Raw genomic sequence first — 24881 nt, 5'->3', positions numbered from 1 at the left:
CCTATTTGGGAAAATACAACCCTCAAGGAAATGATCTAGGGGTATAGTGAGCATTTTGACTCTACAGGTTTATTGCAAAAATTATTGGAAGTCGGCCGTGAAAATAAAAATCTACATTCTTTCAAAGAAAATGTAGATTTAACTAATTTTTTCTCATTTCAACAAGGACTAAAGGAGAAAAGGCACCACAACATTTGTAAAGCAATTTCTCCCGAGTAAAATAATACCCATAGGTGGACATAAACGGCTGTCTGGACACACAGCAGGGCTTAGAAGGGAAAGAGCGCCATTTGGAACTTGGAGCTCAAATTTAGCAGAAATGGTTTGCGGAGGCCATGTCACATTTGCAAATCCCCTGACGGACTTAAACAATGAAAACTCCCAAAAAGTGACTCCATTTAGAAAACTACACCCCTAGAAGAATTTATCTAGGGGTGTAGTGAGCATTTTGACCCCACAGGTGTTTCATAGATTTTATTAGAATTGGGCAATGAAAATAAAAACAATCGTTTTTCTTCAATAAGTATAGTACTAATAATATAGTACTATAATAAACGTAGCTTTAGCTAAAAAAAAAATCATTTTCTCAACAAATAAAGGAAAAAAAGAACCCCAACATTTGTAAAGCAATTTCTCTGGAGTACGGAAATACCCCACATGTGGTCATAAACTGCTGTTTGGGCCCAGGGCAAGGATCAGAAGACAAGGAGCGCCATTTGGCTTTTAGAGCACAGATTTTGCTGGATTGGTTTCTTGACTCCATGTCGCTTTTGCAAAGCCCCTAAGGTACCAGTACAGTGGAAACTACCCAAAAGTGACTCCATTTGGGATACTACACCCCTTGAGGAATTAATCTAGGAGTGCAGTGAACATTTTGACCCCACAGGTGTTTCATAGATTTGAATTGGGCAGTGAAAATACAATTATTTTTTTTCCAATAAGACGTAGCTTTAGCTCAAAATATTTCATTTTCTCAAAAAATAAAGGAGAAAAAGCACGCTAACATTTGTAAAGAATTTCTCCCGAGTGCGGCAATACCCCATATAGTAAATTTATAGGGCCGTGATGACCACACTACTTTTGCCAAGCCCCATTCACTTGAATATGTGAACTTTCTAATACATGTTATTAGGGGAAAGTGGCATCTTTCTCACATTTCAGCTGCCCGTAGTTCCCCTTTCCCTGTCTGCAGGAACTCTGCAAATGTTCACAAACCTCCTCACTCACTTAGGCTTTGTTCACATCTGCGTCAGGGCTCCGTTCCGTCTGAGCCTTCCGTCGGAACGGAGCCCTGACTGACACAAACTGAAACCATAGGTTTCCGTTTCCATCACCACTGATTTCAATGGTGACGGATCCGGTGCCAATGATTTCCATTTGTCTCCGTTGTGCAAGGGTTCCATAGTTTTGATGGAATCAATAGCGTACTATGGAACCCTTGCACAACGGAGACAAACAGAAACTATTCAATACATAGAGTGCCTGCCGGCAAACAAAGCCCTTGTTTCCCAACTACCAAAATTAAAATAACAAAATTTTATTAGGTATAACAACCATAGACAGACTACATGAAAGTTAAAATTCCTGGTCCATTGCTGATAAGGATCAGCATAGTGCAATGTATCAAGACTCAAAGGAAGCAAGGTGCTAGCGACTGCAGTCCGCAGCACCAATGCTATCAGTTAAATTCTAAAGGATCAGCAAGACCAATAATTAAAATTCAAAAGAGCCCCCCCGACATGTTTCGCTACCGATGTAGCGTCTTCAGGGGTATCGGGGCTAGTGACAGCGAGCGGCGGAATCCACAGTCATATATACAAGGAGAAGTGTCTACACGTGTGCCTGTAATTAGCTGGGAGCCAATCAGAAACCGAATAGAGGACCGTGCCTCCACTCGGCTGACTGACAGTCAGCACAGCAAATCGCAGACGATACACAGACCACCAATGAATGCAGTGCAGGCGCGCATGCGCTGTAAAGAATATACAGGAGATAGAAAAAATCGGGTAGTTAAAAAGATGTTGAAGAGGATTCATCTGGGCGCATGCGTACTACAATGTATGCAAACATCATTAAGGTGAGATGTAATCGCTAGGTCAATCCATGACCAGCGATAAAGAGGGGAAAATGTAGACAAATAGACTGGGAGTTATGGCTATGATAACGTGGACCACAGAAGTGGCTTAGCACAGGTATAAACGATGTGTGTGTAATGCCACCTAGAAGATAACATTAATAGTGGCACAGATTTAATCTATAGTAGGAGCTAGATTGTAAGTTTAAAGGAAACCGTCACACTAGTCACTAAAATAGTCTGAATAGTTATCCAAGAGTAAATAGTAAATTAGATTTAAATCAATGAATAGTAACGGATAGCAAAAGGTATAGTCATAGTCAGAATTAGTTCAATGATAATGCAGCTTATAACATAAGGCGCTCGAAAGAAAAACATAATAATGTATATATACCGGAACGAAAAGAGGAACCGGCAGATGATAGTAAAATGCTCATATCAGATAGTAGATAAATTCACAGAAACGCCGCAAAGGTGAAACCCTCGTTAAGGCCCCTTGGACTGAGAGAACCCAAACGATAGATCCAACGTGCCTCCTCTTGTAGTAACATGCGATCTAGATTACCTGCTCTGGGGCCAAGTTTAATATGGGTTATACCCCAAAATTGTAAGGCACGAACATCCCCATCATGTGCAGAGCGCATGTGCCTAGAGAGTGGTGTGTCTTCTTTGTGATGAATGGTACTTAGGTTCTTAGAGACTCTCCTCCTCAATTCCTGTATGGTCTTGCCAACATATAATTTAGGACAAGGGCACTTAGCAATATAAATAACCCCCTTACTCTGGCAATTAATAAATTCTCTGATCTGGTAAGATCTTCCATCCAATGGATTTGTGAAATGTTTGACGGTAGGCATGAGATAACAGAAAGAACACCGACCACATGTGTGTGAGCCAATAATAGATGACTTTAGCCAACATTTCGATATCACATTCGGTCCGGAGTGATGGCTATGGACCACGTAGTCGCGTAGGTTCCTCCCTCTACGGTAGGTGATACTAGGTGTAGAGGGGATAGCATCACGAAGATCCGGGTCGGCCAAAAGAATTGGCCAGTGTCGGTGTAGAATTTCGCGAACCTGTTGGGAGCCAGTATCAAAAGTGCCGATGCATCTGATGTTAGTAGATCCCATGGATTTAGCAGTGATCGCTATTTGCTGAACATCTTGAGACTTACGTTCACATAATAATTCACTTCTATTAGTAGCTCTAGCCCTGGCATAGGCTTTGTGCAGTCACTTTCTGGGATAACCTCTTGCCACAAATTTGGAGAAGAGGCTATTACATTCCAGTTGAAAGCACCGTTCATCCGAACAGTTTGTTTTTGCACGGAGGTACTGCCCAATAGGGATTCCCTTCTTAAGGGCAGGAGGATGGTAACTTTCCCAATGCAATAGACTGTTTGTAGATGTAGGTTTCCTGGAGATATCAATATGGACACCACCAGCAGGATCCAAGGAAATTTTTAAATCCAAAAAAATAATTTCTTTTTCGTGTATACAGTGGGTGAATTTCATACCCACCTGATTAGTATTGAGTATGTTCATGAAATCGTGGAATAGGGATAGGTCACCGTCCCACAGGAGGAGAATATCATCGATATATCTCCCCCAGAAAAGGATGTGACAGGTGTAGGAGGCTAGTGTATCAGTGAAAACTATGGTGTCTTCCCACCAACCCAAAAATAAGTTTGCATATGTGGGTGCACAGACGGTGCCCATTGCAGTTCCTTTTATCTGTTGATAAAATTTGCGATCAAATAAGAAGTAATTGTGAGTGAGGAGAAATTGAAGTAGAGATAATAGAAATTTATTATGTGCATGGAATTGGGTGCCTTTAGTACCTAAAAAGTTTGCAACTGCTGTGAGTATATTAGTGTAAAGTGATTCCACGTCAATACTAGCAATGAGTGTAGAGGAAGTAACATGGATCTCCTGGATCCTGTTAATGGTGTCCTTGGTGTCTCTCAGGAATGAGGGCAAAGAGGTAACAAAAGGTGAAAGGATCTCGTCCAGATACATGCTAATGCCTTGAGTCAGGCTATCATTACCAGACACAATCGGTCTACCTGGCACTGGGCGAGATTCCTTATGGATCTTTGGCAGAGCGTAGAAGGTCGCCAGAGTTGGGACAGGGTTATAGATCCGTTTGAATTACTGGTTGGTAATAAGGCTAAGTGTCTTTGCTTCATCAAGAAGTATGTGCAGCTCTCTCAAGAACAGATCAGTAGGATTTTTGTCCAGGATGATGTAGGTAGTAGTATCATCCAACAATCCTTTGGGCCATAGCGACATAATCGCCCTGGTCCATAACCACAATGTTACCTCCTTTGTCAGAGGGTTTTATAGTAATCAAACAGAAACTATTGGCACCGGATCCGTCACCATTGATATCAATGGTGATGGAAACGGAAATCTATGGTTTTCCTTTTGTATCAGCCAGGGTCCCGTTCCCACGGAAAACTCTGACGGAGTGTTGGAACGGAACCCTGACGCAGATGTGAACAAAGCCGAATAAATACTAGTTTAAAATAGTAATTACTATACCAGGAGGAAAGAGAGGAGAGAGATGCTGCAGCAATTGGCTAAAGGAAGGGAATGTGATAAAAAAAAAGAAAAAAACTTTACTTACCTGGTATATCCCCCACCGCTCCAGCATCATCGTTTCGGTAGTCCTGCCAGTTTTTGCTAGCTGTCTTGCAGTGATGACGTGCTGACTACCCGCACGTGACCGCTGCATCACCGCTGAGGCCAGTGATTGGTTACAGCAATCACATCGGGGTAGTCGCCATGTCACCGCTGCAGGAAAACGTACAAAGACCGGCAGGCCCACCAGAGTGTAGCGACGTGAGGTATACGATGTGTGTTTCTTTTGTCATTTTATCACATTCTCTGCTGTGACTACCGTGAACCGCCGTCTTCTCTCACCATTCGGCGGCCATGACCGCAGACCTTTGAGCTCCTACCGGCGTCTCCTACCCCGGAGACGCCAGAACATGCGGCCGTACTGCTCCACATTGTTTCCTAAGGTGCGCGCACGCGCGACCTAGCTTTGAAGGGCCAACGCGCACACCTGTAAAATATTCCCAAACCAATCCCAAGTTTTCACTGGACTATAAAAAGGGCTCTGCCCCTCCACACCTTACCTGAGCGTTGTTGTTGTCTTCCCATGTTAGTTAAGCAAATGGTCCCTCAATTGTATCCTGTTCTCAGTGTACCCGTATCCTGCTTCCTGTATCCTGCTTCCCGTATCCTGTATCCAGTAACTGATCCAGTAACTGTGTTTGTTTCTGAGCTAAAGTCTAGTGTTGGAGTTGTGTTGGGGTCATCTGCCATGTCCAGTGATTTCTGCCACGTATGGTGTCATCTGCCACGTCCGGTGTCATCTGCCATGTCTTGTGTCATCTGCCACATCTGGTGTCATCTGCCATGTCCTGTGTCATCTGCCACGTCTGGTGTCACCTGCCACATCCTGTGTCATCTGCCACCCCAAGCACCATCGGTGTCACAAACCATCTGTGCCAAGGCATCTGCTACACCTCGTGTCTGTCTGGAACTTTCATACAGGTACTCTTGTGCTTAGACCTTCCATTGACTGGTATTTGGTCAGCTGCCACTCCGCTATGGCGGAGCGGCCTACTGGGTCCACATACCTCGGAATCGTGACACCTGCCTTTAACTAATTTGTTTGGGACTTGGGAAACACTAATGCTAACATCCCTGGTGGGCTAGTACAGAGAAGGGGTTAATGATAACATCCCTGGTGGGCTAGTACAGTAGAGATAAGGGGTTAATGATAACATCCCTGGTGTAGTAGGACAATGAAGTGATTTATATTAACATCCATGGTGATCTATGGAAGTGAAGGTTAACTCCTTGTGCAGAAGTTAGCTACCTGTACTGACAGCTGCAGGACTCCTTCCCTTTGAAACACCGTCTGTGGCCGTAAAATGTGCAGAAACACAGATCATCAGCTATCAGCCGATCACAGAGCAGCTCAGACAAGCAAAGAGGCTTTGTAATTGGCTGACGGGGATAATGTAGTGTCTGTGTAAGCTATGAGAAATTTGTGGAGAGTGGGATACTTGTTAAAATCCTCTTTTGGCAGAGTGGGCCCCATCCCCTCTCTGGGCCCCTGTGCAGTTGAACAGGCTGCACAGGCTACATATCCGCCCCAACATAAAGGATCCAGATATAGTGTCATACATAGCCAAATTGTGTATTACAATTTCTCAATAATGACATACATACAACATTTTGCCATGCATACCCCATTGCGTTGTACAGTGCCCAATTGTCCCATGCCATGCAATATAGTGCTTCTTTAATGCCACACAGTCAACCATTGTGCTATATGTTCCGCCACTGCATTATACAGTGCTTGTTTACTGCCATACAGTGACCAATTTAATGTGCCACATAAGGGGCATTAACTAATCCATCTTTTCTAATATTGATTCGTTCCTGGGCCAAAGTCCTCTTCCAGCTTTAATCATAAGTAAGAAAAAATTAAATCCAATAAATGCCACACAAATATGAAGGCAAATGGGTGACGGTAAAGGAGTAGCCTCAAGATCCACTGCAATGTCTTTTTATATTTATTTTTCCCCTCCAGAACTTATGTTTCCTTCTATGCTATGAGTCAGCAAAACATCCCCACACAACAGCTGCAATCTGTGCGTGCACGCGCACACGCACACACTCTCCTCTCTTCAGCTCTTGCTGTGACACAGTCCATAGCTGATTGGACAGTGTCACAGCGATGTTACACGCCCCCTTGCCATTATACATCCCATTGACCGTTCTGGGGTTATTTATGTATCGAGCGCAAAATATAACGGCACAGATATCTAAATAACGGAGGAGGGTAGGAAAAAAATGTAAATTGCACCAGGGTTTGTGCAGTCCGGCCCATTACATGCTGCACTCAACTGCACATGTATGGGCAGGTGAAAGGTTCTCTTTAAAGGGGTTGTTTTTTAGAGTATGTTCACACGTAAGATCAATAACGGCTGGAAATTACGGAGCTGATTTCAGAGAAAACACCCTCTAATTTTCAATCGTTTTTTAAGCTGAAAACGTTTTTTGAGGCATTTTTTGAGCCGTTTTTAGAGCTGTTTTTTCACATTGGGACAATGAAAAACAGCTCAAAAACGGCTTAAGAAGTGACATGCTTCTTCTATGCGTCAATTTTTTACACAGTGTTTTTTAAAACAGCAGCGTAAAGAAACGCCCCATCTAAACGAAACGCCATTTTTCCCAGATGTTTGCAAGCGTTCTGCTACTATTTCTCATGTGTATTTCGAGGCGTTTACGCCCCGAAATAGGCCTCAAAACACAGCGTGTGAACATACCTATATGCTGATGACCTATCCATAGGATAGGTCATTAGTATATGATGGATGGGGATCCAACACGTGGACTCTGCCCCAGTCAACCGTTCCAGCTGCCTCTGGGCGAAGGAAGCTATGCAGGGGTCGTGCCGGAAGCAGAAGGTCATCAGTATAAAAAACAGCCCCCAAACTGGACAACCCCTTTAAAGAACACCAGTCACAGAGGCATAAATCAATTTAGTGAAGGAGTATGCCTCACTATAACATACAGAGGGGGGTGCATACAAGAGGCTCTGTCACCACATTATAAGTGCCCTATCTTCTACATAAGGAGATGGGCGCTATAATGTAGGTGACAGCAGTGCTTTTTATTTAAAAAAAACAATCTATTTTCACCACGTTATTAGTGATCTTAGCTTTATGCTAATTTGTTTCTTAATGGACAACTGGGCGTGTTTTACTATTGACCAAGTGGGCGTTGTACAGAGGAGTGTATGACGCTGACCAATCAGCGTCATACACTTCTCTCCATTCATTTAGTCAGCGTATAGATAGGGATCCTGCTAGATCAGTATGTGCTGTCTTATACTGACACATTTACGTTACTGAAGTGTTTAGACAGGGAATAGACATTCCTTCAAGCTAGGATGGGATGTCTATTCACAATCCCGGCACTTCACTAACGTTTCTGTGGTACTTACAGCAGAGCAAGCGTAATCTCGCTGTAACCCGTCAGTGATAGCGAGATCTTGCGAGATTACACTTGCTCTGCTTTAAGTACCACAGAAACGTTAACGAAGTGTGGGGATTGTGAATAGACATCCCGTCCTGGATGGAAAGGAATGTCTATTCACGGTCTAAACACTTCAGTAATGGAAATGTGTCAGCATAAGACAGCACATACTGATCTAGAGTCACGAAGGGTCTGTGGACCCACTGGGTCGTACCGCCTTGGCGGTAAGGCAGCTGGCCAACAGGGCGCAGGTCAGAGTCTATAGTTATATAGGGTACCTGTGGCAGCACGGACAGTAGCTTGGCACGAACTAGGCAGCAGGTAGACGTCAGGCATGAAGAAGCAGGACAGGCGTGATATCCAGCACAGCATGACTACAGCTAAGCACGGCACTAGATCAGGATACAGGTTACAGGAACAGGAAACACTGGGAGCAGGAAACACTAAGGGACCATTTGCATAGACAAACTATAGGGAACACAACAATTCTCAGGCATAGAACTAGGGGGCTGGAACCCTCTTATAGTCCAGGGTACTCACGGCTCAAAGGTCGCCCATGAGGTCCAATGCGCACGCTGCCCCTTTAAGAGTGGGCACTAGCGTGCGCATGCACCCTACGGGATCTGGAAGAGGTGAGTGGACGCGAGCGCTGGTGTCTCCTGAGGAGGAGGCTGGGGCCAGCGCTTTCCGACTTGTGGCTGCAGCTGTCAGGGGGAGGTTGGAGCTGACAGCCCGCAGCCACGGACATTACAGTATCCCCCCTCTTACGCCCCCTCTTCTTGGGACAAGAGCAAGAGAGAAACTTCTTCAGAAGAGTAGGGGCATTGAGGTTCTCCTCTGGCTCCCAGGACCTATTTTCAGGACCGAACCCACTCCAATCCACCAAATAAAAAGTCCTTCCCCTCACTCTCTTGGTGTCCAAGATCTCCTTAACCTCAAAGATGTCTGAGGGGCCGCTGGAGGCAACCGCAGGGCTGGGAGTCTTGGAATAGCGGTTCAGGATCACTGGTTTCAGGAGGGAGACATGGAAGGAGTTGGGAATCCTGAGGGTAGGAGGCAGCCGAAGCTTGTAGGCGACAGGGTTGATCTGCTGCAGTACCTCGAATGGTCCGGGGAACCTGGGGGCAAATTTACATGATGGTACCCTCAGTCGGATATTCCTAGACAGCCAGACCTTAATTCCAGGAAGAAACCGAGGAGGCTCTCTTCTCCTTGTGTCAGCCTTCCGTTTCATGCGGTCCACTGCCATAAGGATGGAGGATCGAGTCTGCTGCCAGATCTGCAAAAAGTCTCTAAACGTGGAGTCAGCTGCATGTACCTCGGAAGTATCAGGCACCGGAAGAGGAATTTGTGGGTGCTGGCCGTAGACAATGCAGAACGGTGTATTCCTAGTACACACGCTGGTGTGATTATTGTAGAAGAACTCCGCCCATGGGAGCAGCTGCACCCAGTCATCATGCTGTTTGGAGACGAAGTGGCATAGGTAGTTCTCCAAAATCTGGTTGATCCTCTCGACCTGACCATTAGACTGAGGATGGTAGGCAGAAGAAAAGTCCTACTTCACGCCAAGAAGTCCGCAGAGGGCTCTCCAGAACCTCGAGGTAAACTGAACCCCCCGATCAGAAACAAAATGCTGCAGCAAGCCGTGCAGGCAGAAGATGTGTTGAATAAATAACTTGGCCAACTAAGGAGCAGAAGGAAGAACGGTCAGAGGAATGAAGTGGGCCATCTTCGAAAATCGGTCCACCACCACCCAGACAGCACTGCATCCAGCAGAGGGAGGCAGGTCCGTGATAAAGTCCATCGCTATATGGTGCCAGGGAGCATTAGGCACAGGCAATGGCTGGAGCAGACCAGCAGGTCTGGAGTGGGTGGCCTTGTTGGCTGCACATACAGCACAGGAAGAAATGAAGTCCACAATATCCTTGGGCAGAGTGGGCCACCAGAAATGACGAGCAATCAAATCCCGGGTCTTACGTAACCCCGCGTGACCTGCCAGTCTAGAGGAGTGTACCCAGCGGAGGATTCTTCCACGATTAGCCAGGCGCACAAAAGTTCTCCCTGGAGGAATGTCCCCAGTTTGCAGGGGATTGACCGAGACAATGCAAGATGGATCGATAATGTTCTCTGGACTCTCAATGGTGTCTTCTGTCTCGAAAGACCTGGACAAGGCATTGGCCCTCACATTCTTGTCGGCCGGGCGATAATGAAGCTCAAACTGAAACCTTGAAAAGAAAAGTGACCGCCTGGCCTGACGAGGGTTCAGCCGTTGAGCCGTCTGGAGGTAGGTCAGATTCTTGTGGTCCGTAAAAATCAAGATCGGATGAGCTGCGCCCTCTAGTACATGTCTCCACTTTCCAGAGCCAATTTGATGGCCAGTAATTCCCGATCCCCAATCGAGTAGTTGCGTTCTGCAGAAGAGAAGAGCTTGGAAAAGTATCCACATACCCTTGACTTGCCCTTGGGACCTCTCTAGAACAGAAGTGCACCAGCACCGACAGAGGATACGTCCACCTCCAACGAGAACTGCAGAGAGACATCTGGATGATGGAGGATAGAGGCTGACGTGAAGGCACACTTCAGGCTATTGAATGCGGACTCTGCCTCGGGAGTCCACACCTTGGCGTTCATACCCTTCTTAGTAAGGTTAGAGATGGGAGAAGTCAGTGAGGAGAAGTTCGGAATAAACTGCCTGTAAAAGTTAGCAAATTCCAAAAAGCGCTGTATGGCACTCAAGCCTTGAGGACGTGGCCACTCCAGGACAGACTCTAAGTTCTCAGAGTCTATCTCGAGACCTCGATTAGAATCGATGTAGCCCAGGAAGGGAAGGCATCCTTGTCAAATACGCACTTCTCCAACTTGGCGTACAGACAATTCTCCCTTAACCGTAGCAGAACCTGACGGACATGTCTCTGGTGCGTCATAGGATCTGGGGAGAAAATCAAGATGTCATCAAGGTAGACTACAACACAAACATAGAGGAGGTCACGGAAAATGTCATTCACAAACTCCTGGAAGACCGCGGGAGCATTACACAGGCCGAAGGGCATAACTAGATACTCATAGTGCCCATCATGGGTGTTAAATGCAGTCTTCCATTCATCACCCTGGCGAATCCGGACTAGGTTGTTAGCCCCACGCAGGTCTAGTTTGAAAAAATTCTTGCACCATGTATACAATCAAAAAGTTCGGAGAACAGTGGCAATGGATATTTATTCTTCACCGTGATCTGGTTGAGACCACGGTAGTCGATGGAAGGATGAAGAGAGCCATCTTTCTTTTTGACGAAGAAGAACCCGGCTCCTGCCGGGGAGGAAGACTTTCGTATGAAGCCCCTTTCTAAGTTCTCTTTCACATAGGAGGACATGGACAGAGTCTCTGGCAAGGAGAGAGGATATACCCTACCACGGGGAAGGGATGCACCAGGAATCAGTTCAATAGGGCAGTCATACGCCCGATGTGGAGGCAATGTCTCCGCCTCCCTCTTACTGAAGACGTCCAAAAAGGCAGCATAATGACCCGGCAATCCTGCCAATAACCGAGGCAGCGAAGGCTGAGCCGAACGAATCCGCACCAGGCAACGACCTTGACATTCAGGGCCCCACTGAAGAACCTCTCCAGAATTCCAGTCCAGAACTGGGGCATACAGACGGAGTCAAGGCAGGCCCAGCAACACAGGGTTAACAGCTTTGGGCAGGACATAGAAAGGCAGAAGTTCGGAGTGAATAGCTCCCACTTGGAGCCTCAGTGGCTTGGTCACAGCTATAACTGGGTCTGGCAGAGGTAGTCCATTCACTGATGCCACTGTCAACGGGCTCTCCAGAGGGGTGGTGGGCAATTGCAGAAGGTCCACCAGATCTCTGCGGATGAAATTAGCAGCGGATCCAGAGTCCAGATACGCAGAGACCTGACACTATGGTCACAGGTATGGAATATTTAGACGGAAGTCCATCTTTACCCAAGGTCTTCACTCCAAGCAAACCTAGGTTTTGGGATTTTTGGGGGCACAGGCGCATCAGACGGCCATCAAGACCGCAATAAAGACAGAGTCCAGATGTGCATCTGTGTTGTCTCTCTTGGGTAGATAACTTATACTGATCCGTTATTACAGACTTCTTAGGAGGATCAACATCTGAGGACAGCAGGGGTTGCTGCAACATAGGGACCAGATTAGGAAGGGCTCCCTCCCGTTGAACCTCTTGGAGGCGTTCACGGATCCGTATATCAATCCGGGCAGACAGAAGGATGAGGTCATCCAGGGTAGACAGCAGATCCCGGGCGGCAAGTTCGTCTTTAATTCTGGAAGATAGTCCGTGCCAGAACGCAGTCACCAGAGCCTCATTGTTCCATAAGAGCTCTCCCGCCGGGGTTACGGAAGTGGATGGCGTACTCATTCACGGAGGTGTCTCCTTGGCGCAGGTTAATCAAAGAGGCCGCTGCAGATGAGACCCATCCAGGCTCCTCAAACACTATGCGAAAAGTCCAGAGGAAGGCAGGGAAGTCACGGGTCTCTGGTCCTTGTCTCTCCCAGATAGGGTTCGCCCATGCAAGAGTCTTTCTGGTGAGGAGAGAAATGATGAAAGCGACCCTAGCACCATCAGACGAAAATGTCCTAGCATACAAGCTGAAGTGGATCTGGCATTGATTAAGAAAAACACGACAGGTACTTGCTTTTCCATCATAGCGGTCAGGAAGTGGCAAAGAAACACGTGGGTCAATACTGCCAAGAGGTGTAGACTGAGGATCCACATTGCCAGGAGGTGTAGTAGGAGGAATGGCAGCTTGTGCCTCCTGCCGACATGCAAGAATGTTCAACGCCTGGAGGAGTTAGTCCTGTCGAGATTGGAGGTCCAGCATAACCGCTCGCATCTCCTTTGTCGTCGTCATAGTCTTGAACCGACCAGCGGGGTCCATGGCCTGAGCGTATTGTCACGAAGGGTCTGTGGACCCACTGGGCCGTACCGCCTTGGCGGTAAGGCAGCTGGTCAACAGGGAGCAGATCAGAGTCTATAGTTATATAGGGTCAGTGGCGGATTATCATTGGGGCGGTTCGGGCGGCCGTCCGGGGCCCAAGGCTCCCGGGGGGCCCATGGTCGACCGAACCACACATGATCGCACGGCCCCCCTCATGCCCGGTGTGGCATCGCTAGCACCGGAGGGGGCCCCGGTGCTAGCGGCAGTCACATTCACTCATCAATGAAAAGTTACTATAGTAACTGGGGCCTATGTAATAAACTACACGGGCCCCTGTTACTATAGTAACTGACAGTACTTACCCTCCTCTTCCTGGAGCGCATCGGAGGTACTGACGTCACAGCGCTGTGCGCAGCGCATAACGTCACGATGCTATGCGCCGCGCACAGCGTCCCGACAGTTGATGGAGCGAGGACCAGCGGCCGAAGAGGAGGTAAGTTTAATTTTATTGTCTTGCTGATGGGTTGGGGTCAGACACCCGGGACCCCCGCTAATCAGCAACTTTGAATGGGTTGCAGCCGCTCGTACGAGCGCTACTTCCCTTTCATTCCGGTCACTTTCTCACACTGAATCGCCGACACGGACTTGTCAGCGATTCACAGTGTGAGCAAGTGAGGGAAATGAAGGGGAAGCAGCACTCGTACGAGCAGCTGCAACCCCTTCAAAACAGCTGATTGATAGGGGTCACGGGTGTCTGACCCCAACCCATCAGCTATTGATGGCCTATACTGAAGATAGGCCATCAATGTTTAGGGACTGGACAACCTTTACAGCCTACCATGTGTTAGGCTTAGATACAGAGCCGCAGCTTATACTGCATAAGAATACTGTATGCTGGACCCTGTATCTAAGCCTACATTAGGCTTATATACAGGGTCCAACAAACAGTTTCACAAGTGCACATGGGCCCTGTATCTAGGGCCCTGTATCTAAGGCCCTGTTCACATCACCGCTGCCCTTCCGTTGAGGGGTTCCGTCTGGTTAACCCCTCAACGGAAAGGCAAATGGAAACCTTAGCTTCCGTTTGCATCACCATTGATCTCAATGGTGATGGAAACTTTGCTAAAGATTTCTGTTTGGGGGGATATTCATTTGTATCTATAGGGGGCTGTGTGTAACGCTCTCTACGGGGGGGGGGGGAATTTGTGATATCTACAGGGGCTGTGTGTGGCGCTATGTATGGGGCGGGGGGTGTAATATCCACAGGGGTTGTGTGTGCCACCATGTACAGGTGGCTGTGTGTGGCACTATGTACAGGGGGCTGTGTGTATGTGGTGTTTTACAGTGTGTGGTATTATATTCAGGTGCGCAGTGTTTGGTGCTATTATATTTAGGGGTACAGTATGTGGCACCATGATAACTTTATTTTCATTTATAGGTGTGGAAATGTTGGAAAAGTGAGGAGTCGAAGACATCTGAGTGGCAAATTCTGCAGAAATCAGTCATGGCCGGGAGAAGTCGTCATGAGCTCTGGACCGGATAGTGAAGAAAAGAGGAAAAAAACTACTAGAATCTTAGACGTCGTCACATGTGAGTCACTAGATTTATAGAGAATCTGTCACCTCTCCTGCCATGTTTATCATAGGAAATCCTTGTATTTCACAAAAAGTCTTTCTGCAGTCCAGGACTGATAGACAATTCCCCTTGTAAGGAGGATGTGTCCCTGAACAGTGTGATACTGTCAGTATGTAGGGACACCGCCCTGTGACAAGGGGAATCCGTAACACCCATTTGTTAATGCTTGCCCAAAAAGGTAGTGTTAAAAATAGTTACGGCGCGGCAGGGCGGCAGTGCGCAAGGGGGGCCCAAGTTTGGGTAACATCCCAGGGCCCATTGTCTACTTAATCCGCCACTGTATAGGGTACCTGTGGCAGCACGGACAGTAGCTTTGCAGGAACTAGGCAGCAGGTAGACGTCAGGCGTGTAGAAGCAGGACAGGCGTGGTATCCAGCACAGCACGACTACAGCTAAGCACGGCACTAGGATACAGGATATCAGGATACAGGTTACAGGAACAGGAAACACTGCGAGCAGGAAACACTAGGGGACCATTTGTATAGACAAACTATAGGGAACACAACAACGCTCAGGCAGAGAACTAGGGGGCTGGACCCCTCTTATAGTCGAGGGTGCTCACGGGTCAAAGTTCGTCCATGAGGTCCGGTGCACGCGCAGCCCCTTTAAGAGCGGGCACGGACATTACATCTAGCAGGATTCCTATGCGCTGAGGAAATTAATGGAGAGAAGTGTATGACTCATTGGTCTCTGATTGGTCAGCGTCATACACTCCTCTGTACAACGCCCACTTGGTCAATAGTAAAACACGCCCAGTTGTCCATTAAGAAACTAATTAGCATAAAGGTAAAATCGCTAATAACGTGGTGAAAATAGATTGTTTTTCTAAATAAAAAGCACTGAAGTCACCTACATTACAGCGCCCATCTCCTTATGTAGGAGATAGGGCACTTATAGTGGTGACAGAGTTCAGCACGACTTCTAAAAGTAAGCTAACTTTTGGGTATTTAGGTATGTTTCTCCTTGCTTAATTTATAAGACTTTGCAGACTCCAATGCTGTCTATGAATGAGTATCACTGGAGCAAATACAACTCTGCTGTGTCTCAGAATGACCAGTCAATTCCGCCACGTAGTACCACCAGACAACTGCCTAGAGGCAGCTAATAGGTCTGGCTGCTTGTCCTCCTGAGCCCATAATAAGATAGTTAAAACTTGCACACACTTCCCTTGTCACACTTTTTGTCCAGAATGTTCGTCTAATTTTCCCATATTTCTGTTACTTCTAGATAACAATGTTGTGCTAGATATTTTAATAGTTCATCTATTCTAGTCATACTTGCCAACTTTTGGAAATGACATTTTGTTCAGTTGTGATCTAAAGAGAAAACACAAGAAAAATATAAAACACACAAATAAAAAAAATAAAAAGACCATAAAACCCAGGCTGGAATAAAACAACCTAAAAACAACCATCTACACTGTTAGAGTACGTTTACACGCTTAATAAAAAACATCTGAAAATACGGAGCTGGTTTCAAGGGAAAACAGCTCCTGATTTTCAGCCGTTTTTTAAGCAAACTCCTGTATTTCACGGCTGTTTTTGGAGCTGTTTTTCTATAGACTTAATGAAAAACGGCTCCAAAGACGGCTCAAGAAGTGACATGCACTTCTTTTTTGTGGGCATCTTTTTTACGCGGCCGATTTTTAAAAGGGCCGTGTAAAAAAACAACCCGTCGGAACAGAACGCTGTATTTCCCATTGAAATCAATGGGAGATGTTTGGCGGCATTCTGCTTCCGATTTTTCAGCCCTTTACGGCCCTAAAAACTGCTGAAAATAAGCCGTGTGAACATACCTTTAAAGTGTAGCTAAACATTTAACAAACTTCTGACATCTCATAGTGACATGTCAGAAGTTTTGATTGGTGAGGGTCCGAGCACTGAGACCCCCAGCAATCGCTAAAATGAAGCAACTGAAGTGCTCATGTGAGAGCTCAGCCACTTAGTTTCTGTTCGGCTTTTTCCGGAAATCAATGTACCGGAGGACGGGCTCAATAGAAAGTCTATGAGCCCCGTACTCCGATACATCGGATTTCCGGAAAAAGTCGAACAGAAACGAAGCGGCTGAGCGCTCACACGAGTGCTTCATCAGCTTCGTTCTGGCGATTGGTGGGGGTCTCAGAGCTCGGAACCCCACCAATCAAAACTTCTGACATGTCCCTATGACATGTCAGAAGTTTGTTGAACGTTTAGCTACACTTTAAATCTGATACCTACAGTAAATCAAAAGCACAAAGCACCTCCTCATGAGAACTGCCTGTGAGTGGTTATTGGATTCCACAAACCTCTCTGCTAATACACTTGGTTGTAAAAAAGAAATTCTGATAAGAGTGATGAGCGCTGGTAATGCAATGTCTCAACAGAATTTTTAAAGAGAAACATCAGCGAAAACTGTTTTCCCATTATAATTATTCACTGGGGACTCCTTGAGACTCCCCAATGAATACTTGTTTAGCCCCAGTGTTTATGTAGCAACACAAGCGACAGCCAGCAGATGACACAACTTGATCGCCACACAGGGCACTATTACTGTGTGGGGGCACTGTTAGGCCTCATTTACACGAGCGTGTGCGTTTTGCGCGCGCAAAAAACGCAGCGTTTTGCGTGCGCAAAAGGCACTTGACAGCTCCGTGTGTCATCCGTGTATGATGCGCGGCTGCATGATTTTCGCGCAGCCGCCATCATAGAGATGAGGCTAGTCCACGTCAGTCACTGTCCATGGTGCTGAAAGAGTTAACTGATCGGCAGTAACTCTTTCAGCACCCTCGACAGTGCATTCCGATCACAATATCGAGTAACCTGTTTAAAAAAAAAGAGGTTCGTACTTACCGAGAACTTCCCGGCCGTTTCCTTGGTGACGCGCCTCTCTTGACATCTGGCCCCACCTCCCTGGATGACGCGGCAGTCCATGTGACCGCTGCAGCCTGTGCTTGGCTTGTGATTGGCTGCAGCTGTCACTTGGACTGAATTGTCATCCCGGGAGGTCAGACTGGAGGAAGAAGCCGGGAGTTATCGGTAAGTCAGAACTTTTTTTTTTTTTACACGTTCACGTATATTGGAATCGGAAGTCACTGTCCAGGGTGCTGAACCAGTTTAACTCTTTCAGCACCCTGCACAGTGACTGTCTCCTGCCGGGTTCGGTCAAAACGAGTTCGGCCGAACCCGGTAAAGTTCGGTTCGCTCATGTCTAAGACACTCCGTTCGGATGTTTGTAAACAGAAAAGCACGTGGTGCTTTTCTGTTTACATTCAGTTTGACAGCTCTTGCGCGAATCACGCAGTTCGCACGGAAGTGCTTCCGTGCGACCTTCGTGGTTTTCACGCACCTATTGACTTCAATGGGTGCGTGATGCACGAAAAACGCACGATTATAGAACATGTTGTGAGTTTTACGCAACGCACTCGCGCTGCGCAAAATTCACGCATCGTCTGCACTGCCCCATAGAGTAATATAGGTGCGTACGACACGCGTGAAAAGCACGCGCGTCGCACGCGCGTATATTACGCTCGTGTAAATGAGGCCTTACTGTGTGGGGTGCTATTACTGTGTGGGGCTCTGAGGGCAGCACTTTTACTGTGTGGGGGCGCTATTACTGTGTGGGGCTCTGAGAGGAGCACTTTTACTGTGTGGGAGTGCTATTACTGTGTGGGGTTCTGAGAGGAGCACTTTTACTGAGTGGGGCGCTATTACTGTGTGGGGGCACTTTTACTGTGTGTGGGTACTATTGCTGTGTGGGGGCACGGTTACTGTGTGGGCTAACTATTACTGTGTGGGGACACTGTCACCGTGTGGGGGCACTGTTACTTTGTGGGGTCACTATTACTGTGTAGGGTGTAGGGGTACTGTTACTATGTGGGGGCACTATTACTGTGAGGTTGCAACATTACTGTGTGGGTTTATGAGAGGAGCACCATTAGGGTATGTGCACACGATAACGTCAATTACGGCTGAAATTACGGAGCTGTTTTCAGGAGAAAACAGCTCCTGCATTTCAGACGTAATTGCTCGCACTCGCGTTTTTCGCCGCGTCTTTTACAGACGTAATTTGGAGATATTCTTCATTGAAGTCAATGAAAAACGGCTCAAATTACTTCCCAAGAAGTGTCCTGCACTTCTTTGCCAAGGCTGTCATTTTACGCGCCGTCTTTTGACAGCGACGCGTAAAATTACAGGTCGTCGGCACAGTACGTCGGCAAACCCATTGAAATGAATGGGCAGATGTTTGCCGACGTATTTGAGCCGTGTTTTCAGGCGTAATTCGAGGCGTAAAACGCCTCGTTTACGCCTGAAATAGGTTGTGTGAACCCAGCCTTAGGGGGGATTCACACGAGCGTGTATTCGGTCCGTGCGGGCCGCGTGCTTTTCACGCGGCACGCATGGACCAATACAAGTCTATGGGGCAGTACAGACAGTCCGTGCTTTTTGCGCAGCGTTTGTCTGCTGCGCAAAAAGCGCGACAGGTTCAATAACTCTGCGTATTTCGCGCATCACGCACCCATTGAAGTCAATGGGTGCGTGAAAATCACGCGCACCACACGGAAGCACTTCCGTGGGACGAGCGTGATTCGCGCAACAGCAGTGAAAAGGATGAATGAAAACAGAAAAGCACCACGTGCTTTTCTGTTTCCGAACATCCAAACGGAGTGTCTTTGCGATGAGCGAAGCCGGACAAGCGAACCGAACTTCACCGGGTTCGGCCGAACTCGTTTTGGCCGAACCCGGCAAAAAAATTATCGGTACGCGACGTCAGGAGATAGTCACTGTCCATGGTGCTGAAAGAGTTAAACTGTTTCAGCACCATGGACCGTGACTTCCGATCCCAATATACATGAACCTGTAGAAAAAAAAACGAAGTTCTGACTTACCGCTAACTCCCGGCTTCTTCCTCCAGTCTGACCTCCCGGGATGACAATTAAGTCCAAGTGACAGCTCCAGCCAATCACAGGCCAAGCACAGGCTGCAGCGGTCACATGGACTGGCGCGTCATCCAGGGAGGTGGGGCCCGATGTCGAGAGGCGCGTCACCAAGGACGCGTCACCAAGGCAACGGCCGGGAAGTTCTCGGAAAGTACGAACTTTTTCTTTTTTTTCAACAGGTTTTTCGATATTGTGTTCGGCATTCACTGTCGAGGGTGCTGAAAGAGTTAGCTCTTTCAGCACCTTGGACAGTGACGGGCGTCGACTAGCCTCATCTCTATGATGGCGGCTGCGCGAAAATCACGCAGCCGCGCATCAGACACGGATGACACACGCAGCTGTCAAAAGGTTTTTGCGCGCGCAAAACGCAGCGTTGTTTGCGCGCGCAAAAACGCAACGTTCGTCTGTATCTGCCCTTACACTGTGGGGGCACTGTTACTGTGTGGGCTATTACTGTGTGGGGGCACTATTACTGTGCGGGGGCATTGTTACTGTGTGGGGGCAGTATTACTGTGTGGTGGCACTATTACTGTGTGGGGACACTGTCACTGTGTGGGGGCACTGTCACTTTGTGGGGTCACTATTACTGTGTAGGGGTACTGTTACTATGTGGGGGCACTATTACTGTGAGATTGCAATATTACTGTGTGGGTTTATTAGAGGAGCACCATTACACTGTGGGGGCACTGTAACTGTGTGGGCTATTACTGTGTGGGGGAACTATTACTGTGCGGGGGCATTGTTACTGTGTGGTGGCACTATTACTGTGTGGGGGCATTGGTACTGTGTGGGGCACTATTACCGTGTGCGGGCACTATTACTGTGTGGGGCTCCGAAAGGAGCACTATTAATGTGTGTGGCCTAGATGCGCAAGTATTACTGTGTGGTGGCACTATTACTGTGTGGGGGCGCTATTACTTTGTGGGGGCACTGTTACTGTGTGGGGGCACTGTTATTGTGTGGGGGCACTATTACAGTGTGGGGGCGCTTTTACTGTGTGGGTGCACTGTTACTGTGCGGGGGCAATATTAGAGTGTGTGACCTAGATGCGCCAGTATTACTGTGTGGGGGCACTGTTACTGTGTGGGCTAACTATTACTGTGTGGGGGCATTATTACTGTGTGTGGGCATTGTTAGTGTGTGAGGGCGCTGTTACTGTGTGGGCAAACTATTACTGTGTGGGGGCACTATTACTGTGTGTGGGCATTGTTAGTGTGTGAGGGCGCTGTTACTGTGTGGGGGCACTATTACTGTGTGGGGGCATTGTTACTGTTTGGGGGCACTATTACTGTATGGGGGCACCATTACTGTGTGGGGCTCTGAAAGGAGGACTATTAATGTGTGTGTGGCCTAGATGCGCCAGTATTAATGTGTGGGGGTACTATTACTGTGGGGGCGCTATTACTTTGTGGGGGCAATATTACAGTGTGTGGGCACTATTAGAGTGTGGGGCCGCTATTACTGTGTGGGGCTCTTAAAGGAGCACTATTAATGTGTGTGGCCTAGATGCGGCCGTATTACTGTGTGGAGGCACTATTACAGTGTGGGGGCGCCATTACTGTGTGGGGCTCTGAAAGGAGCACTGTTAATGTGTGTGGCCTAGATGCGGCAGTATTACTGTGTGGGGGCACTATTACTGTGTGTGGGCATTGATACTGTGTGGGGGCATTATTACAGTGTGGGGGCGCTATTACAGTGTGGGGGCGCTATTACAGTGTGGGCTAACTATTACTTTGTGGGGACACTATTACTTTGTGGGGCATTGTTACCATGTGGGGGCAGTGTTACTGTGTGGGGCACTATTACAGTGTGGGCTAACTATTACTTTGTGGGGACACTATTACTTTGTGGGGCATTGTTACCATGTGGGGGCAGTGTTACTGTGTGGGGCACTATTAATGTGGGGGCATTGTTACTGTGTGGGGGCACTATTACATTGTGTGAGCACTATTACTGTGTGAGGGCATTGTTACTGTGTGGGGGCGCTGTTGCTCTCTGGGGGCAGCTATTACTGTGGCAGGGCATTGTTACTGTGTGGGGGCACTATTACAGTGTGGGGGCACTATTACTGTGTGGGGGCATTGTTACTGTGTGGGGGCATTGTTACTGTGTGGGGGCATTGTTACTGTGGGGGGGGCATTGATTCTGTCTGGGGAAGCTATTACAGCGTGGGATACTATTACTGTGTGGGGCTCTGAAAGGAGCACTATTAATGTGAGTGGGGTGAGGAGGCTGTTACTGTGTGGGGGCACTATTACTGTAGGGGGCATTGTTACGGTGTGGGGGCACTATTACAGTGTGGGGGCACTATTACTGTGTGGGGGCATTGTTACTCTGTGGGGGCATTGATACTGTCTGGGGAAGCTATTACAGCGTGGGATACTATTACTGTGTGGGGCTCTGAAAGGAGCAATATTAATGTGCGTGGTTTAGATTCGGCAGTATTACTGTGTTGGGGCACTATTACTGTGTGGGAGCATTGATACTTTGTGGGGGCACTATTACAGTGTGGGGCGCCATTACAGTGTTGGGCGCTATTACAGTGTGTGGGCGCTATTACAGTGTAAGGGCGCAATTACTGTGTGGGGGCATTATTACTGTGTGGGGGCACTATTACAGTGTGGGGGCGCTATTACAGTGTGGGGGCACCTTTACAGTGTGGGCTATTACTTTGTGGGGCACTATTACTGTTTGGGGCATTGTTACTGAGTGGGGGCGCTGTTACTGTGTGGGGGCGCTGTTACTGTGTGGGGGCACTATTACTGTGGGGGGCATTGTTACTGTGGGGGGCATTGTTACTGTGTCGGGGCACTATTACAGTGTGGGGGCACTAGTACTGTGGGGGGGCACTATTACTGTGTGGGAGCATTGTTACTGTGTGGTGGCATTGTTACTGTGTGGGGGCACTATGACAGTGTGGGGGCACTAGTACTGTGTGGGGGCACTATTACTGTGTGGGGCATTGTTACTGTGTGGTGGCATTGTTACTGTGTGGGGGCACTATTACAGCGTGGCGGCACTAATACTGTGTGGGGGCTCTGAAAGGAGCACTATTAATGTGTGTGGTTTATATGTGGCAGTATTACTGTGCTGGGGCACTATTACTGTGTGAGGGCATTGATACTGTGTGGGGGCACTATTACAGTGTGGGGCGCTATTACAGTGTGGGTCGCTATTACAGTGTGGGCCGCTATTACAGTGTGGGCCGCTATTACTGTGTGGGGGCATTATTGTGTGGGGGCACTATTACAGTATGGGGGCGCTATTACAGTGTGGGGGCACCATTACAGTGTGGGCTATTACTTTGTGGGGGAACTATTACTGTGTGGGGCATTGTTACTGTGTGGGGGCGCTGTTACTGTGTGGAGGCACTATTACTGTGGGCGGTATTGTTACTGTGTGGGGGCAATATTACAGTGTGGGGGAACTAGTACTGTGTGGTGGCACTATTACTGTGTGGGAGCATTATTACTGTGTGGTGGCATTGTTACAGCGTGGCGGCACTAATACTGTGTGGGGGCTCTGAAAGGAGCACTATTAATGTGTGTGGTTTAGATGCGGCAGTATTACTGTGCTGGGGCACTATTACTGTGTGGGGGCATTGATACTGTGTGGGGGCACTATTACAGTGTGGGGCGCTATTACAGTGTGGGTTGCTATTACAGTGTGGGCCGCTATTACAGTGTGGGCCGCTATTACTGTGTGGGGGCATTATTGTGTGGGGGCACTATTACAGTATGGGGGCGCTATTACAGTGTGGGGGCACCATTACAGTGTGGGCTATTACTTTGTGGGGGAACTATTACTGTGTGGGGCATTGTTACTGTGTGGGGGCGCTGTTACTGTGTGGAGGCACTATTACTGTGGGCGGTATTGTTACTGTGTGGGGGCAATATTACAGTGTAGGGGAACTAGTACTGTGTGGTGGCACTATTACTGTGTGGGAGCATTATTACTGTGTGGTGGCATTGTTACTGTGTGGGAGCACTATTACAGTGTGGGGGCACTAGTACTGTGTGGGGCATTGTTACTGTGTGGTGGCATTGTTACTGTGTGGTGGCATTGTTACAGCGTGGCGGCACTAATACTGTGTGGGGGCTCTGAAAGGAGCACTATTAATGTGTGTGGTTTAGATGCGGCAGTATTACTGTGCTGGGGCACTATTACTGTGTGGGGGCATTGATACTGTGTGGGGGCACTATTACAGTGTGTGGCGCTATTACATTGTGGGGCGCTACTACAGTGTGGGGCGCTATTGCAGTGTAGGGCGCTATTACACCGTGGGGGCGCTATTACTGTGTGGGGGCATTATTAATGTGTGGGGGCACTATTACAGTGTGGGGGCGCTATTACAGTGTGCGCTATTACTTTGTGGGGGCACTATTACTGTGTGGGCATTGTTACTGTGTGGGGGCGCTGTAACTGTGTGGGGCGCTGTTACTGTGTGGGGGCACTATTACTGTGGGGGGTATTGTTACTGTATGCGGCAATATTACAGTGTGGGGGAACTAGTACTGTGTGGGGGCACTATTACTGTCTGGGGGCATTGTTACTGTGTGGTGGCATTGTTACTATGTGGGGGCACTATTACAGTGTGGGGGCACTAGTACTGTGTGGGGGCACTATTACTGTGTGGGGGCATTGTTACTGTGTGGTGGCATTGTTACAGCGTGGGGGCACTAATACTGTGTGGGGGCTCTGAAAGGAGCACTATTAATGTGCGTGGTTTAGATGCGGCAGTATTACTGTGCTGGGGCACTATTACTGTGTGGGGGCATTGATACTGTGTGGGGGCACTATTACAGTGTGGGGCGCTATTACAGTGTGGGGGCGCTATTACAGTGTGGGGGTGCTATTACTGTGTGGGGGCACTATTACAGTGTGGGGGCACCATTACAGTGTGGGCTATTACTTTGTGGGGGCACTATTACTGTGTGGGGCATTGTTACTGTGTGGTGGCACTGTTACTGTGTGGGGGCACTATTACCGTGGGGTGCATTGTTACTGTGTGTGGGCACTATTACAGTGTGGGGGAACTAGTACTGCGGGGGGCACTATTACTGTGTGGGGGCATAGTAACTGTGTGGTGGCATTGTTACTGTGTGGGGGCACTATTACTGTGTGGGGGCATTGTAACTGTGTGGTGGCATTGTTACTGTGTGGGGGCACTATTACAGCGTGGGGGCTCTGAAAGGAGCACTATTAATGTGTGTGGCCCAGATGCGGCACTATTACTGTGTGGGGTGAGGAGGCTGTTACTGTGTGCGGGGTACAGATT

The sequence above is a fragment of the Rhinoderma darwinii genome, chromosome 5 (genome assembly GCF_050947455.1).
Source record: "Rhinoderma darwinii isolate aRhiDar2 chromosome 5, aRhiDar2.hap1, whole genome shotgun sequence".
Lineage (NCBI taxonomy): Eukaryota > Metazoa > Chordata > Amphibia > Anura > Rhinodermatidae > Rhinoderma > Rhinoderma darwinii.
The sequence above is the reverse complement of the archived record's forward strand: the minus strand, read 5'-3'. Positions refer to the sequence as shown.